Source organism: Leucoraja erinacea, chromosome 5 (genome assembly GCF_028641065.1).
Source record: "Leucoraja erinacea ecotype New England chromosome 5, Leri_hhj_1, whole genome shotgun sequence".
In the NCBI taxonomy this organism is placed as follows: Eukaryota; Metazoa; Chordata; class Chondrichthyes; order Rajiformes; family Rajidae; genus Leucoraja; species Leucoraja erinaceus.
The window spans coordinates 16,892,952-16,908,918 of record NC_073381.1 but is presented as its reverse complement, the minus strand read 5'-3'; the positions used below and the strand labels follow the sequence as shown (position 1 = coordinate 16,908,918).

Below are 15,967 nucleotides of genomic sequence, written 5' to 3'. Positions count from 1 at the left end.
GGATGCAAGGCTGCAGGAGAACAAGGCAAAACCCCAATGCTACTTCTAAAGACAGAACTGCTTTTAAATATGGGTTGAATGTTCTACAGGCATTTATTGCCCAAATCTATCGGCTCTCGCATCCAACTGCTTGAACACCTCAGTACTCAGATAATCAATGTTAATTATATCACTTTAAATGAAGGGGTGTTCGTTAAGTGTCGATTAAATAATTTACCTGGCAGAAGAATTTTCATACACATTACACATCCCTGAATGTTCCATCAGTCACCTGCCCAGTCCCAGAAGCTGCATAATTCCCTCATCAATGACATCAGTTTTTACCCAATACAAGTAAACAAAAACAAAATAATGCAGATGCTGGATATCCAAAATTAAAAGCAGAAAAGTTTGTCAAAATATCAGTGAGAAACTGTTGCCTCTCACCACTTCATTTACTTTATGGCATTCGTACAAATTTCTGCTAGGGGCACATTTCAATAAATAGTATGTCAAAATGAATGTTGATACATTTAAAATCCCATTGTAAACATACCCATTTATTATATAGAGTTTCATGCATTTCATGTAGCATTCTAAACATTTGCTTTGAATACGAGTGTCTGAGATATCATGGACTGTTTTCTCTAGAACGCCGGAGGTTGAGGGTAGACCTGACAGAAGTATATAAAATTATGACGGGTAGACAGTTAAAACCTTTTCAAAAGGGTGGAAATGTGTTAGAAAGATTTTCCCAACAAACGACAGTCACAGCAATTTAGATCCAACTGAATGTTTAATACATGAGAGAGGATCGCACAGAGTACAGGCGTCTGAACGAGTCTCTCTGCCGAAGCAGCGCCCAAACTCATTCCTTTATACAATGGAGTAAACAAGGATGTATCGACCACAACTCAATCTCATCATGTATGTATCGGACCACAATTTAATCTCATTACGCAGGTATCGGTTTTCCCCAACTTAATCTCATCACACAGCGACCACAACTTAATCTCGTCACACAGGGTACAAAGTACAAAACCATAGTCAGCCACATAATGTCATCCCAAGATAGACTTGCCCATACATGATTCTTAAAGGTACAGTCCCCCGATAACTATCGGAATGAATTTTTATATAAAAATGTCAAAGACGAGAGGGCATAGTTTTAAACCTGAAGGGGCAAGGTTTAACGAGATGTACACAGAGAGTAGACACAAGGAACTGCAGATGCTGGTTTACAAAAAAAACAAAAAAAAACTGCTGGGAGTAGCTCAGCAACTCAGATTGAAGAAGGGTCCTGTCCTGAAATGTCACCTATCCATGTTCTCCAGAGACACTGCCGGACCGGATGAGTTACTCCAGTATATTATGCACACAGAGAATGGTGGGTGCCTGGATGCATTGCAAGGGTAGTGGTGGAGGCAGATATGATAGTGGCATTCAAGAGGCTTTTAGATAGGAACATGGAGATACTGGAAATGGAAGGGGGGGGGGAGTAATGGATCATATCTAGGCAGATGAGATAACATTATGTTTAGCACACAAATTGTGGGGCGAGGACCTGTTTCTGTGCGTTCTTTTCTATGTAAAGCACAGAAGTGCATCCTTCGGCCAACCGTATCCACAGGGACCATGTTCATCTACACTAATCTCATTTGCCAGCATTAGGACCATGTCTTTTTAAAGCCTTGCCTAGTTAAAGGTCTAACTAAATGCCTCTTAAATAGAACAATTGTATGTGACTCCCCATCTCGTAGGATGGATGTTGCTGAATCCCGAGGGCCTGAGTTATAAGGCGAGGCTGAATAAGACTAATGTTGTTTCCCCTAGAGTGAAGGAGGCCGAGGAATGACCTTAGAGGTTTGTAAAATCAAGGGGGACATAGATAAGACGGATGGTCAAATTTCTTTTCCCAGTCCAGCGAGTCAAAAATTAGAAAGCACAAATTCAAGATGTGGATGGAATTTAAAAGGGGATCCGAGGGGTAGGTTTTCCCACACAGAATCTGGTAGGCATATGGAGCAACGTGCCAGAGGAAGTGGTTAAGGTATGCATGTGCAGTGTTTAAACAATATTTGGACAGGTTGGGAGGGACATGTGCCAAATAAAAGGGAAATGTTGCTAACACATCAAACAGATCATAACCCGTCTGTGCTTGTTATGAATATAGGTCGAGAATGAGAAATGTATATAAAGACAGCCAGATCATCAAGGGGGAGATTTGTCAAGCCTCATTTACTCACCAAGAATCAACTTATGTTCTTTTAGGTTTCTGGGTCACAAGGCTCCAGGCAACCTTGGCCACACATGGAATTTCAGATTCAGATTCAGATTCAATTTTAATTGTCATTGTCAGTGTACAGTACAGAGACAATGATTACTACTGGCATCAACAATGAACTTCAAATAAAATCGAAATCAGAGAACTAAGTCTGGCAGAGTGGGGTCATATCTTACACAAACGTAGATGACTGCAGCGGTTGAAGGTCAATTATTTCAGCACCAAGAGATTGCCGAGCTTTGGCCCTGCCATCTAAAGCTACATTAGCAACAATATGATCAAAGATGATGTTTGCTACCAACTGAAGTATTGATTCAATTTGCCCACACATAGCAAGGTCTAAATAAGGCACAGACACAGAGCAGATCAGTAACAAACAACAAAGAGAGATTTACTTGGGGGTAACATAAAACCCAAGTGAATCCAACCCGTCAGTGACCGATCTGAACCCAACCCAAGTCCAAGAATTTTAATTTCTATAATATCTAATAGAAGCTGATTACAATGTTGGGTGCTGAGAGGCTCACTGTGGCCTCGCGCATAGAGGTGCTGGGCAATGAATATCGGCAATATCTAACTAGCTTCTTTGATATTCAATGACAGTAGAAGTATCAAGCTTCCCATCATTAACAACTTTGGAGATGGTGATGGGGAAATGGGGGCAGCAGTAGAGGGAAGAGGTTTACCATTGACCAGAAACTGTACAGATAAAGCAGTTACATGGGAAGATTACATAATGTGTTTAAGAAGGATGTGTATTCTTCAGCAAGCGATTCGCCACATGTTTTCCCAAATACCCTCGAGTGTAAAGGTATAAAGTGCAAGGTATAACAAGGTATAAATCAGGAGCGCGAGAGAATACTTTCCACTCTCCTGGATGAAAGCAACTACCATACTCAAAGCTCTTAATCTAGAAGCAATATTTTCCTTGTTAGAACCCATTCCACCATCTTAAATAATCACTGCCTCCACCCCAACCAGAGTAGGTATCATCTATAAAATGAGGTAATGCAATTAGAAACATAGAAAATAGGTGCAGGAGGCGACCATTCGGCCCTTCGAGCCAGCATAGCTATTCATTGTGATCATGGCTGATCGTCCCCTATCAATAACCCGTGCCTGCCTTCTCCCCATACCCCTTGACTCCACTAACCCTTACAGCTTTATCTAACTCTCTCTTAAATCCATCCAGTGATTTGGACTCCACTGCCCTCTGTGGCAGGGAATTCAATAAATTCACAACTCTCTGGGTGAATTCTTCAATTACTTCCTAAACCAACAACTTGTACTACAGAGAATGGCATGGTCGGCAGGCTCAGGGAACACCATTACCTGTAATTTCCCATACAAATCATACTGTCTTGATGTACAAATATATTGCTGATCCTTCATCAGCACTAGATTAAAATCCTGTATCTTCCTAATTCACAGAACAGGTCCTTCAGTAAGGCAGTAAGGCTCCATCTCTGAGAACTGCTCATACCTAAAGAGTTTGCAAGTTGGAAATGCAGCCATGAACCATAGTTCTGCACAGCAAAAAAATCCTGCAGCCCTACAGTCGCCACCAAATCCATCCCACTGGACTCCCAGCTGCTCGCTTGTGTGTAGAGGCTATACATAAGTCAGGTGTTCATAAGATAGGGAGGACCTGCACTATGACATTACCTTAACCATATAGACTGCACCAGTTCAAAGCATGAATTCATCACTGCTTTCCAAGGGCAACAAGGGATACACAATAATTCATAGCAAAAGGATTTGAGTATAGGAACAGGGAGGTTCTACTGCAGTTGTACAGGGTCTTGGTGAGACCACACCTGGAGTACTGCGTACAGTTTTGGTCTCCAAATCTGAGGAAGGACATTATTGCCATAGAGGGAGTGCAGAGAAGGTTCACCAGACTGATTCCTGGGATGTCAGGACTGTCTTATGAAGAAAGACTGGATAGACTTGGTTTATACTCTCTAGAATTTAGGAGATTGAGAGGGGATCTAATAGAAACTTACAAAATTCTTACGGGGTTGGACAGGCTAGATGCAGGAAGATTGCTCCCGATGTTGGGGAAGTCCAGGACAAGGGGTCACAGCTTAAGGATAAGGGGGAAATCCTTTAAAACCAAGATGAGAAGAACATTTTTCACACAGAGAGTGGTGAATCTCTGGAACTCTGTGCCACAGAGGGTAGTCGAGGCCAGTTCATTGGCTATATTTAAGAGGGAGTTAGATGTGGCCCTTGTGGCTAAGGGGATCAGAGGGTATGGAGAGAAGGCAGGTACGGGATACTGAGTTGGATGATCAGCCATGATCATATTGAATGGCGGTGCAGGCTCGAATGGCCTACTCCTGCACCTAATTTCTATGTTTCTATAAACGTTAGGCTTTCCAAAGGCAGCCACATAACATCAATGCAATGAAAGGTAAAGACCACAAGTCCACGAAGAATAATCGACAATATTTTTTTAACTTATTCTCTACCACTGATAAAAATATTAAATATCATATATAGAATGGAAATATAGCATCTGTTCACTGCAAGCACTATCTGAATCACCATGTGATGATTCAGTTCTAAGTGAACAAACGATGCTGCAGGGGATCCTTAACAAAATAATTGCATTTTGGTGACACAGGTTTGATGGGGTGGAGAGTCTCCTGCACTATTTAAATATATGATGACGGAAACACTAATTGATAATTAGTATTTTTGAAAAGTCAGCAAAATAAATCAAAGGCGTGTTAATTGATATCATGGAGAAATTAAAGAACAGTTGTGTTTATTTCATTCCCACTCAGCCAGCTCCCTACCCAACTGCAAGTAATTTAAATTCAAAGCAGTAGATAAACTTCTTCCGGTTTCCTTTCATTTTTAAATTCATTTCGTACATTTCCCTCTCCAAATAAACGTTGCGTGAGAAAACATAAAATCTTGCCAAGATTGGAAAATGTCCCAAAATATAACACATGACATTGGATCGCAAAGGTTTCATTTCAGATAAGTGGAAAAAGGAGAGATATTTAGAAGCAGTGAGGATTAGAGAGGGTATTCCAAAGCCTGGCGTCTATAGAGCTGAAGAAATGAAATCTGGAGAGGATTAACGAAAAATTTGTGTGGCACAAAAGCTAAAACGGAGCTCAAGGATGGGAGGGTGGTGGGGAGGAATACAATTACAGAGGAGGAAAGAGGACAGTCAATGGAGGATAGACACAAAATGCTGAGTAACTCAGCGGGACAGGCAGCATCTCTGGATAGAAGGAATGGGTGACTTTTTGGATCGAGACCCTTCAGTCAATCAAGGGATTTGACGTGTGATCATTCTAAATACGAGCAATTCATGGACAGATCTGCCCCACGTCACGATGGGCTAATGGGTACAGAGATGATGGTGAACAGTACGATGCAAATGTGGCAACAATGTTTTAGATGAAGTTTAGTGAAGTAGTTGTTTTGGATAAAGTTTAGTGAAGTTTCATCACAAAATAAAAGTGGGGGGGAAGTATAAAATAACTAATTTTACGCAGAAAAGTGTGGTAAAATTATGCAATTTAAACTATGAGAAACAGTTAACCTCTCTGCGCAATGCTCAAGAAATGCTCTTGATTGACAGCATGCTGTCAATCAAGAGCATTCTGCGGAATAACCATAACAATTACAGCATGGAAAACAGGCCATCTCGGCCCTTCAAGTCCACGCCAAACACTTATTTTCCCCTAGTTCCATCTACCTGCACTCAGACCATAACCCTCTATTCCTTTCCCATCCACATACCTATCCAATTTATTTTTAAATGATAAAATCGAACCTGCCTCCACCACTTCCACTGGAAGCTCATTCCACACAGCTACCACTCTCCGAGTAAAGAGGTTCCCCCTCATGTTACCCCTAAACTTCTGTCCCATAATTCTCAAGTCATCCTCTTGTTTGAATCTTCCCTACTCTCAATGGGAAAAGCTTTATCCACGTCAACTCTGTCTATCCCTCTCATCATTTTAAAGACCTCTATCAAGTCCCCCCTTAACCTTCTGTGCTCCAAAGAATAAACACCTAACTTCTTCAACCTTTCTCTGTAACTTAGTTGCTGAAACCCAGGCAACATTCTAGTAAATCTCCTCTGTACTTAAAATCTTAAAAGTTAAAAGACGAAGGAGGTTTTAATAAATTTAACAATGAAAATTATGCATATTTTACAATGTTTTCCAATGAGGTAGTTTTTGTTTATGGAGGATGAAGCATATATGAACATAATATTCACAGCTTTAAAATATTGAGCAGAGAGTAGAAGAGTGAAGAAGACATGATTAATTTTGCCAATGTTCTGGTTCAAAGATTACATTCACCTTTGAAATTCAAAGCACTAATTTTACATATTCAACAACCATGTCTAATTCCCAATCCAATTACAATTTGCACTCCCTTCATTATTACAGTCGGGTTACCTAGTATTACTGGTTAAGTTATTGAGTATTGTATATTTATTTTTTGCATTGTGCTTTAATGGGCAGCAAATAAGAATTTCATTGTTCCATTGTTAAACACTGTTGACTCTAGACAAAAGGGAAACTTATTGTGGTCTAGGAGAGAGAAAGAGAAAGGGCAAAAGTGCAAAAAGGGCCCCATAAGTCATGGTGGATGGGTATGCTTGGTGAGGCAAACAACATGGCACGCAGTGGATTGAAAGAGGCACCATTTAAACATAGACAACAACATTTGAAGAACTGAAAATTCTGAAGAATTGGATAAAGTCAAGTGGGAGAAAATGCAATAAGATAACTGTGGATGTCAATGAGTGCACAGTAAATATCTGCTGAGAGCCTTTCACCAGACATCATTTTTTCAAAGAAATCTTGGATCGGGGTTAGATGAAGATGGGCTAGGGAAGAGTATGAATGCAACCAAGGCCAAACTGAACTTAACTAAAGTAAACTGACGGAGCATGGCGTTTGCAAGCTTTTGTAGGCCTAGACCAACCTTTTCTAAGCACAGAACTGAATGGCTTGCTTCTGTGCATGTATTTTATGCAATATTGTACAATTGAAACAAAATCTCTTTCCAAGATTACTGAACAGTTAATTTGGGAAGTAAAATAAATTCACACCGAACCACTAAGGAACTGCTGCGGAGGTTGGATTTTAGATATTTTGGGAGGAAGCCAAGTTGTGAACTGAACTGTTTTATAACTTCAGAGCCTCATTGTAATCGCCTAAAACACAATATATCCATTGTTTAAAGTGGCAGGGTCTACACGGACAAAACAAAGGCATTATGCACAGAGGATGTCAAGTGCAATGGACATAATAATTAGCAACTGTTATATTCTGCTCTGCACACATTATACATACATCACAATTTCAAATGCAGTAACACAAATGTCACCCATCTTCAACTCACACCCACCACCACCATCATCATCATAAGATCAGGAAGCTTTGTGGAACTGGGTTTGTCTGGAATGAATCATTATTCTGCAGATGCAGAAACATTAGAAGGAGAGGAAGAATTAATGCACAAGTGCGAACAGGTGTTAGGCATCATTCATATTTAGCTGGATACTTCTTAATATCCAGAGGTAAAGGTAAATAGAAAACATATTTGATTTTTCAGGAATACAATGAGAAGGCGCTCATGTTTTTAAAAATGCATTCTCTCATAATTTCAATGTTGTACATAAAATAGCAGAAGAGAGGAACTACTCATGCTGGTTCACCAAAAAGGACACAAAGTGCTGGAGTAACTCAGCAGATCAGACAGCATCTTTGGAGAACATGGAATGACAATGTTTTAGTTTGGGGCAAAAGATATTCATTTCCAAATCACCCTCAAGAAAGTTGTGCTCAGCAATCACCTTGAATCACTTGCTGAAGGTATTCCCGTGTTGCCATAAAGGAGGGAATTCCAAGATCCTCACTGCGAGGGTCAAAATATTCTTTCTGGGGTCCACAGACACAGTTCCAAATGGCACTTGACAAAGTAGGTGAGTGAGTTGTCTGGGACTTGTCCATTTTGAATGGTCCAGGGAAGCCTTTGAGATGGGGAGGATGTTATACTTTATCAAGGAGACCATGAGAATGCCTTGGCAATGGTTCTCTCTTCTGGAAATCTCCGATCATAACAGGGATGGAACAGTGTGCTTGCGTTTGGGAGTCTGGTGTCAAGCTGCAGACAATGGGGCTGACCTACTGGAGTTAATTGAGAATCATCAATAAAGAATGTTAATTAACAAGTGCTAACTTGCAAAACACACAGTGCTGGATGAACTCTGTGGGTCGGGCAATTCTGCAGAGGTTCAGATAGACAACGTTATGGGTCGGGACCCTTCTTCAGACATAACCAGGAGGAAGGGTCCCGACCCGAAGCACCACCTGTCTGTTTCCTCCATGGATGCTGCCTAACCTAGAGTTTCTCCAGCACTTTGTGTTTGGCTCACGATTGCAGCATTTGCAGTGCATTGTGTCCCCATACTAACATGCAAATTATTACTATCACAGTGTCAGGAGCAGTCGCAAATTCAGCCAGAGACCAATGAATGGAAGCACAAGTGAACCCAGAACCATCTCTGGCGAAGTTGTTCAAGCATTAGGACAAATGAAACACAGCTGCCTATAATGTTGCCAAACATTGGGAACAGGCCAACAATAATGGGGAGGCACTGTCTAGGACATTCAAACTGGATTGGAAAATTGTTTGAAGCTTCAATGTTGTACATCACTTTGTTGGAAAGCAATGGCAGCTTTGAATTATCTGCACTCTCTAAATGCAATTGGATCTTTCTTATAATGCGGTGACCAGACTTAAACGCAGCACTTAAGCTGCGGCATAATAAACATGCTATGCAGTCTTATCATAGCCTCCCTGCTCTTAAACTCCATGCCTCCCTTTTAACCACCTTACCTACCTGTTAATTTTAAAGCTCTATTGACATACAGCTCAAAATGCATTTGGTTTCTCCACATCACAATATAGAGTTTTGGTTATTCCCTTATCTTACTGTGCCTTCTCAAGGAAATGCGCATTAAATATACCAATGAATACTGCCGAGGAATAGGCAATGCTGGAAGTGTAGATTATGAACATAAATAATATGTAAGACTTATAATCTTTTTATTGCACACAGTTTCATAAACAGTAAATGGTCAACTTATCATCATTTGTTATCAGAAAATTGGCCAGTATGTAATAGAATATATCTGAAATCACAAGCCACAATATGACTCCGTCATACCCGTAATCATTAATTACCATCTCCAAACTCTGTATGAAAATTGAATAGTTTATTGCCCATTCTCCATCAAGGATTCGTGTCCTCCCTGAAGACAAAACAATGAGGATTACACTCAATACTTTGTGGTCATTATCGGTATCCAGTGATGATCTGTTCATCTACTTGTGTCACGCAATGGCTGTCAATCATTCAATGCATATCATAATGCTGTCAATGGAGACACAAAAGACTGCAGATGCTGGAATCAGGACTGATGCAGGTCGTCAAACCAAAACATTATCCATGCCTATGCTTTCTTAGATGCTGTTTGACCCACTGAATTTTTCCAACCATTTGTTTTTTGCTATGGTACTGGGAATAATGAGTTTAATCCCATATGACAACCTTCATAAATGCATCAGGGCTAAATCCCCATCAAATACTGAACTTTTATTTCTGAAAATGTACAGAAAAATCAAGAGGCTTGGATCTCAGCATCTGGTAGTGTTACTCTAAACAACAATTGAAATATTTGCTATCAATCAGTGGAAGCATGAGATGAATCATATTCTAGTTTTGTAATGCCACTTTAATCTGGGGGGGGGGGACTTTAAAAAAATATAATTTTAAAGCCATCGTTGTAAAATAAACTCCTAAAGTAATGACAAAATAATTGCTGCTTGTAATGCTCGAACAGCTTAGTTCTAATCACTGCTGTGTCTGTTTGGTCCTATATTGCGGTGGGGAAAATTACTACATCAACTTTCCAACTACACCTGTAGTTGGAAAGTTACTAGAGAGTATTCTGAGGGATAGGTTATACAGGCATTCGGATGGACATGGGCTGATAGGGGATAGTCAGCATGGTTTTGTACGTGGGAGGTCGTGCCTCACAAATCTGATGAGTTTTTTGAAGACGTGACCAAAAAGGTCTATGAGGGCAGAGTTGCAGATGTTGTATTCGTGGATTTCAGTAAAGCAGCCGACAAGGTTCAGCATGGTAGGCTGCTCTGAAAGGTTAGGCCGCATGGGATCCAAGGAGAGATAGCTGAATGGATTGAAAATTGGCTTCACGGAAGGAAGCAGAGGGTGATGGTGGAAGATTGCTTCTTGGACTGGAGGCCTGTGACTAGTGGTGTGCCTCAGGGTTCGATGCTGGGCACATTACTGTTTGTCGTCTATATCAATGATTTGGATCAGAATATACATGGCTAGATTAGCAAGTTTGCTGATGATACAAAAGTGGGTGGTTTTGCAGATAGTGAAGATGGCTGTGAAAAATTGCAGCAGGATCTTGATCGATTGGCCAGGTGGGCTGAGGAATGGTTGATGGAATTTAATGCAGAGAAATGTGAGTTGTTGCATTTTGGGACATCTAACATGGGCAGGACCTACACAGTGAATGGTAGGGCTCTAGGTAGTGTTGTAGAGCAGAGGGATCTAGGAGTATAGGTGCATGGTTCCTTGAAGGTCAAGTCGCAGGTAGATAAGGTAATCAAAAAGGCTTTTGGTATATTAGCCTTTATCAGCCAGAGTATTGAGTATAGACGTTGGGAGGTCATGTTGCAGTTGCATAAGACGTTGGTGAGACCGCATGTATTGTGTTCAGTTCTGGCCACCACATTATAGGAAAGATGTTGTCAAGCTGGAAAGGGTACAGAGAAGATTTACAAGGATGTTGCCAGGACTGAATGGACTCAGCTACAGGGAAAGATTGAGTAGTCTGGACGCTATTCACTGGAGCGCAGGAAGATAAGGGATGATCTCATAGAGGTGTATAAAATCATGGGAGGAATAGATTCCATAAATGCACAGAGTCTTGACCAGAGTAGGTGAATCATGGACCAGAGGACATAGGTTTAAGGTGAAGAGGAAAAGATTTAATAGGAATCGGAGAGGTTCTTCCACACAAAAGATGGTGCGTGTATGGAATAAGCTGCCTGAAGAGGCAGTTGAGGCTGGGGCTATCCCAACGTTTAAGAAACAGTTAGGCAGGTATATGGATAGGACAGGTTTGGAGGGATATGGATCAAGCGCAGGCAGGTGGGACTAGTGTGGCTGGGACATGTTGGCTGCTGTGGCCAAGTTGGGCCGAATGTCCTGTTTCCACACAGTATCACTCTATGTCTCTATTTACACAAATTATTGCAATTCTAACTTAAGTTTAGTTATTCAAGGAAAACAAAAAAGTATTGCCATTACAGCTTTCTAAAACTCACTCTGGGAGAAGAATGTTCATGGTAAACTGTGACATTCATATCTTTGACACACAGGGCCAATCAACTAGATGTCTATCAACAGTTTGTAAAAGACCAACAGACTTGTGGAAGAACTCAGCAGGTTAGGCAGCATTTGCAGGGGGAAAATGGACAGGCAACATTTCGCATTGCAACCCGTTTTCAGATTTAAGGAGGAACTTTTTAAGAAACTTTTAAGATACTCAATCAGTCTAAAGAAAGGTCCCAATCCAAAATACCTGCCCATTTCCCTTCACAAAATTCCTCCAGCAGTTTGCGTTTTTCACTGAAAATTCCAACATCTGCAGTCTCATGTCTTGTATTTGTACAATTACTTTCTCTTCCAAAGCACTTTAACAGCGAACTAAGTACGTTTGAAGTGTAGATACCATCCTATAATGTGAATGTAACAAACAATTTTCACACAGAAAACAAATCACATAAACATCAAAATTATAATGTTTATGACCAGCACACACTCTAGGAGAGAACGCAATTAGCAATGTGATCTTGCAAGAATATCCAAAACCTTTTCACTACCAATGGCCAACACCAACACAGGGTCCAATCCAGCTCTTGAGATGGTCGTTATACTTTTCCACCACTTTAAGGTACATGAGGATAAGTATCAATGTTAGCCTTAATGTGCTCTCAAATCTCCATGCCAATGAGTTGTATGTATGTTGCTTTCACCTGCTACCATAATCACAGATGGGTAACAACAAACAATTCCAGGTACTCTGCCACAGAAGGCAGTGGAGGCCAACTCACTGGATGTTTTCAAGAAAGAATTAGATTTAGCTCTTAGGACTGAGGGAATCAAGGGATATGGGGATAAAGCCGGAATGGGGTACTGATTTTGGATGATCAGCCATGATCATATTGAATAGTGGTTCTGACTCTTGCATCTATTTTCTATGTTTCCATGTACTCTGGTGTATCCAGCCAAATCCATGCAATATCTTCCAGATATCATTTTGCAAGATGACACAATGTCCAAAGTTCAAATACTTACACACTTCATCAGCTATCATCAGCAATCTACAGACCAATATAATAATAAAAATATTAAGGAATGTTAATTATTGCCAGCACATATCCCACTGGACAACACTGCACAGCGATCAACAAACAGGTCTAAATTCATATATAATTGCTCAACTGCAGCTTATGGTCAGGTCGGATGGAGTTCCCCCCGCCACGGGTACCATGTAATCCCGTGCTACCTGTTCCTTGGTCAGACAGTCGGCGACTAAACCGTCTCCCACACCTTGTTTGCCAGGTGAGGAGGGGGCTGTGGACCCCCAGCAGGACCTATAACAAGACCTGTCAAAGGGCGGATGAGCTCCTAATGAGCCAACAGCCATCCACACTTCAGTAGAAGTTGCGATCACTGTCGTACATAGCATTGTAAGGCACCATGCCCGCTGATGTTTTCAACAATGATGATGATGGTGGTATCTGTCCAACCTGTTCTCAATTTAACTCAATATTCTAAAACTAATATCAAAGACTTCAATATTGCTCAAAAGCCTCTTACGTGAAAACAAAAGGCAAAATAAAGGTACAAGTCATATGTTCTAACTGACCGATTGGAGCAAGATCATTTCCAAATTTCATTCTTATATGACATGGCGGCGGGGGGGGGGGGGGACACTTTTAAAGGGCGTGGGGAGCTGTGGTGGCGCGCGGCCATGACCAGACTTCGGGGCTTCGGAGGCTCCAGCTGCGGGCCTGTGGAAGGTGACATCGGGAGCTCGCGGGTCCCTGGTGGGAGACTGCTTTTCTGGGCTCCTGCGGTGGCAGCTTCTCCCGCCCGAGTTGCTGGGCTGAAAACGACCCGGAGCTGGGCCTGACATCGCCCGGCGCGGCTTTGAACGGCCGCGGGACTTGCCATCGCCCGCCGGGGCCTCCAACATTAAGACTCGGAGCAGGGCCTTACATCGCTGGCACGGCCTGAGCGGCCGCGGGACTTACCATCGCCCGCCGGGGGATTTTACATCGGGGGAGGATGGACAGCAGGGGAGAGACAATACTTTGCCTTCCATCACAGTGAGGAGGAGATTCACTGTGATGGATGACTGTGTGAATTGAGTTGTTTGTGTGTCTTGTAAAATTGTTTCTTTTTGTTGTATGGCTGGAGAAACCAAAGTTCCTAATGGATAAATAAAGTTCATTGAAATATTCCAAGTTTATAAACCTGGGAATACTCAGCAATGAGCATCAAATCTCAACAGGATACAGAATTGCAAACATTCACTACCCTTATTGGCTGACAAAGTGCCATTATTTTAGATCTCACAGACAAGGAAACAGGCCTCTCACCATATACCTTGTGAAGCCCTTAGAATTACATCCTGTTTTGATAGGATCTTTCCTTTTAAGTTCATTTTGCCTCGTCTCTCAGTCTGAAAATCTTGGTCATCCCAGAAAGCAATACAAACACAAGAAAATGGCTCCTTGAATCCAGGCCCTGATTGGTCCTCATTTTTTCAACTGCAACCATCCGTGTTCTCCAGGGATGCTGCCTGACCCGTTGAGTTACTCCAGCACTTCATGTCTATTTTTGGTATAAGCCAGCATCTGCAGCTACTCTGCAGTTTCCTCTTTTCCATTTGCCTTCCTCATTACTTATTCTGCATATTGACACGAGTTTGATAACAATCAGACCTCCTGTATAGTTTAATAATCTCTCAGTGATTACAAAATAAACACATTTTCTATTCCATTACCAATGGACCCACTCCCCAACATTATATTCCACCTAACAACTGTTCACCAAATCTAGCTCATTTCCTTACCTTTCTTACTTTTTTTTTTTAATATCAGTTGTCTCCTCTTGCGTGGTACTCCTTCAAAAGTTGTTTTGAACATCTAAGCAGATAATGTTTAATAGGGATCCTATATTGTGTTATGCTGCTCTGTCAAATAGTCGAATGGACCATTAGCTGAATGTATTTAGGTCTCCTTTTCTTACATTTTTACAAGTAACGTTTAGTCGTTTAACAAGCCAGGAAGTCATGTGATAGCTTTCATGCTATCTATTTTAAGCCTCGGCAGACTCACCAACTACCACTTACTGCCAACAACAATAGGTTGTATTGATTGTTCATATTGCAAGCAGTCCTCTCTTCAAAAATGATCTAAAAATAACCTGAAGTTCACATATACCATTATGAATGTGGTCAAATATCAAAATGCTTCTGTGCGTTTAACTCCCGCTGAGATAGGAGATCCTCCCTCAAATGGCATATATAATGAGTTCTATTGATTACAAAATGTCCCAGTATTCGGGCAGAAATGATTGCACCTTCCCTTCAGCAAGGTAATGAGTTTGGTGAAGAGAGAAAAAAAAATCAGAGTACCTTTGAAGCTGTTACCTTTAAAATGTTTGGAACCGATAGTGTTTTCTTAATGTGTAAAATCTGTGGGTATTTCATAAAGGCATGCGTTTTACATTTCAAAAATGTATTTAAATATTTCTAGAACAACCATATGCTCCTTATTAGAGTTGAGGGCTACAGGATTAGAGAGAACACGATTAGTGGATGTGGTGCAGGGGAGTCTATGAAAGTAAGCATGCAGGTGCAGCATGAAGAAAGCGAATGGCATGTTGGCCTTTATAACAAGAGGAATCGAATATAGGAGCAAAGAGGTCCTTCTGCAGTTGTACAGCGCCCTAGTAAGACCACACCTGGAGTATTGTGTGCAGTTTTGGTCCTCTAATTTGAGGAAGGACATTCATGCTATTGAGGAAGTGCAGCAAGGTTAATTCCTGGGATGTCAGGACTGTCATATGCTGAGAGAATGGAGCAGCTGGGCTTGTACACGCTGGAGTTTAGAAGGATGAGAGGGAAATCTCATTGCAACATAAAAGATTGTTAAGGGCTTGGACACGCTCGAGGCAGGAAACATGTTCCCGATGTTGGGGGAGTCCAGAACTGAGGCCACAGTTAAAGAGTAAGGAGTAAGCCATTTAGAACGGAGACGAGGAAACACTTTTTCTCACAGAGAGTGGTGAGTCTGTGGAATTTTCTGCCTCAGAGGGCGGTGGAGGCAGGTTCTCTGGATGCTTTAAAAAGAGAGCTAGAAAGGGTTCTTAAAAATAGCGGAGTCAGGGGATATGGGGAGAAGGCAGAAACAGGGTACTGATTGGGGATGATCAGCCATGACCACATTGAATCGCGGTGCTGGCTCGAAGGGCCAAATGGCCTTCTCCTGCACCTATTGTCTATTGAGATGATGTCAGAAATAGCTGACACTATGAAAGTG

General features: G+C 41.5%; 1 protein-coding gene across 1 annotated transcript in view; it reads right to left on the bottom strand.

Moving 5' to 3' along the window:
• Nucleotides 1–15,967, bottom strand: part of pgbd5 (piggyBac transposable element derived 5) — a 43,050-nt gene that overhangs the window by 19,174 nt on the left and 7,909 nt on the right. The window lies entirely within an intron of this gene.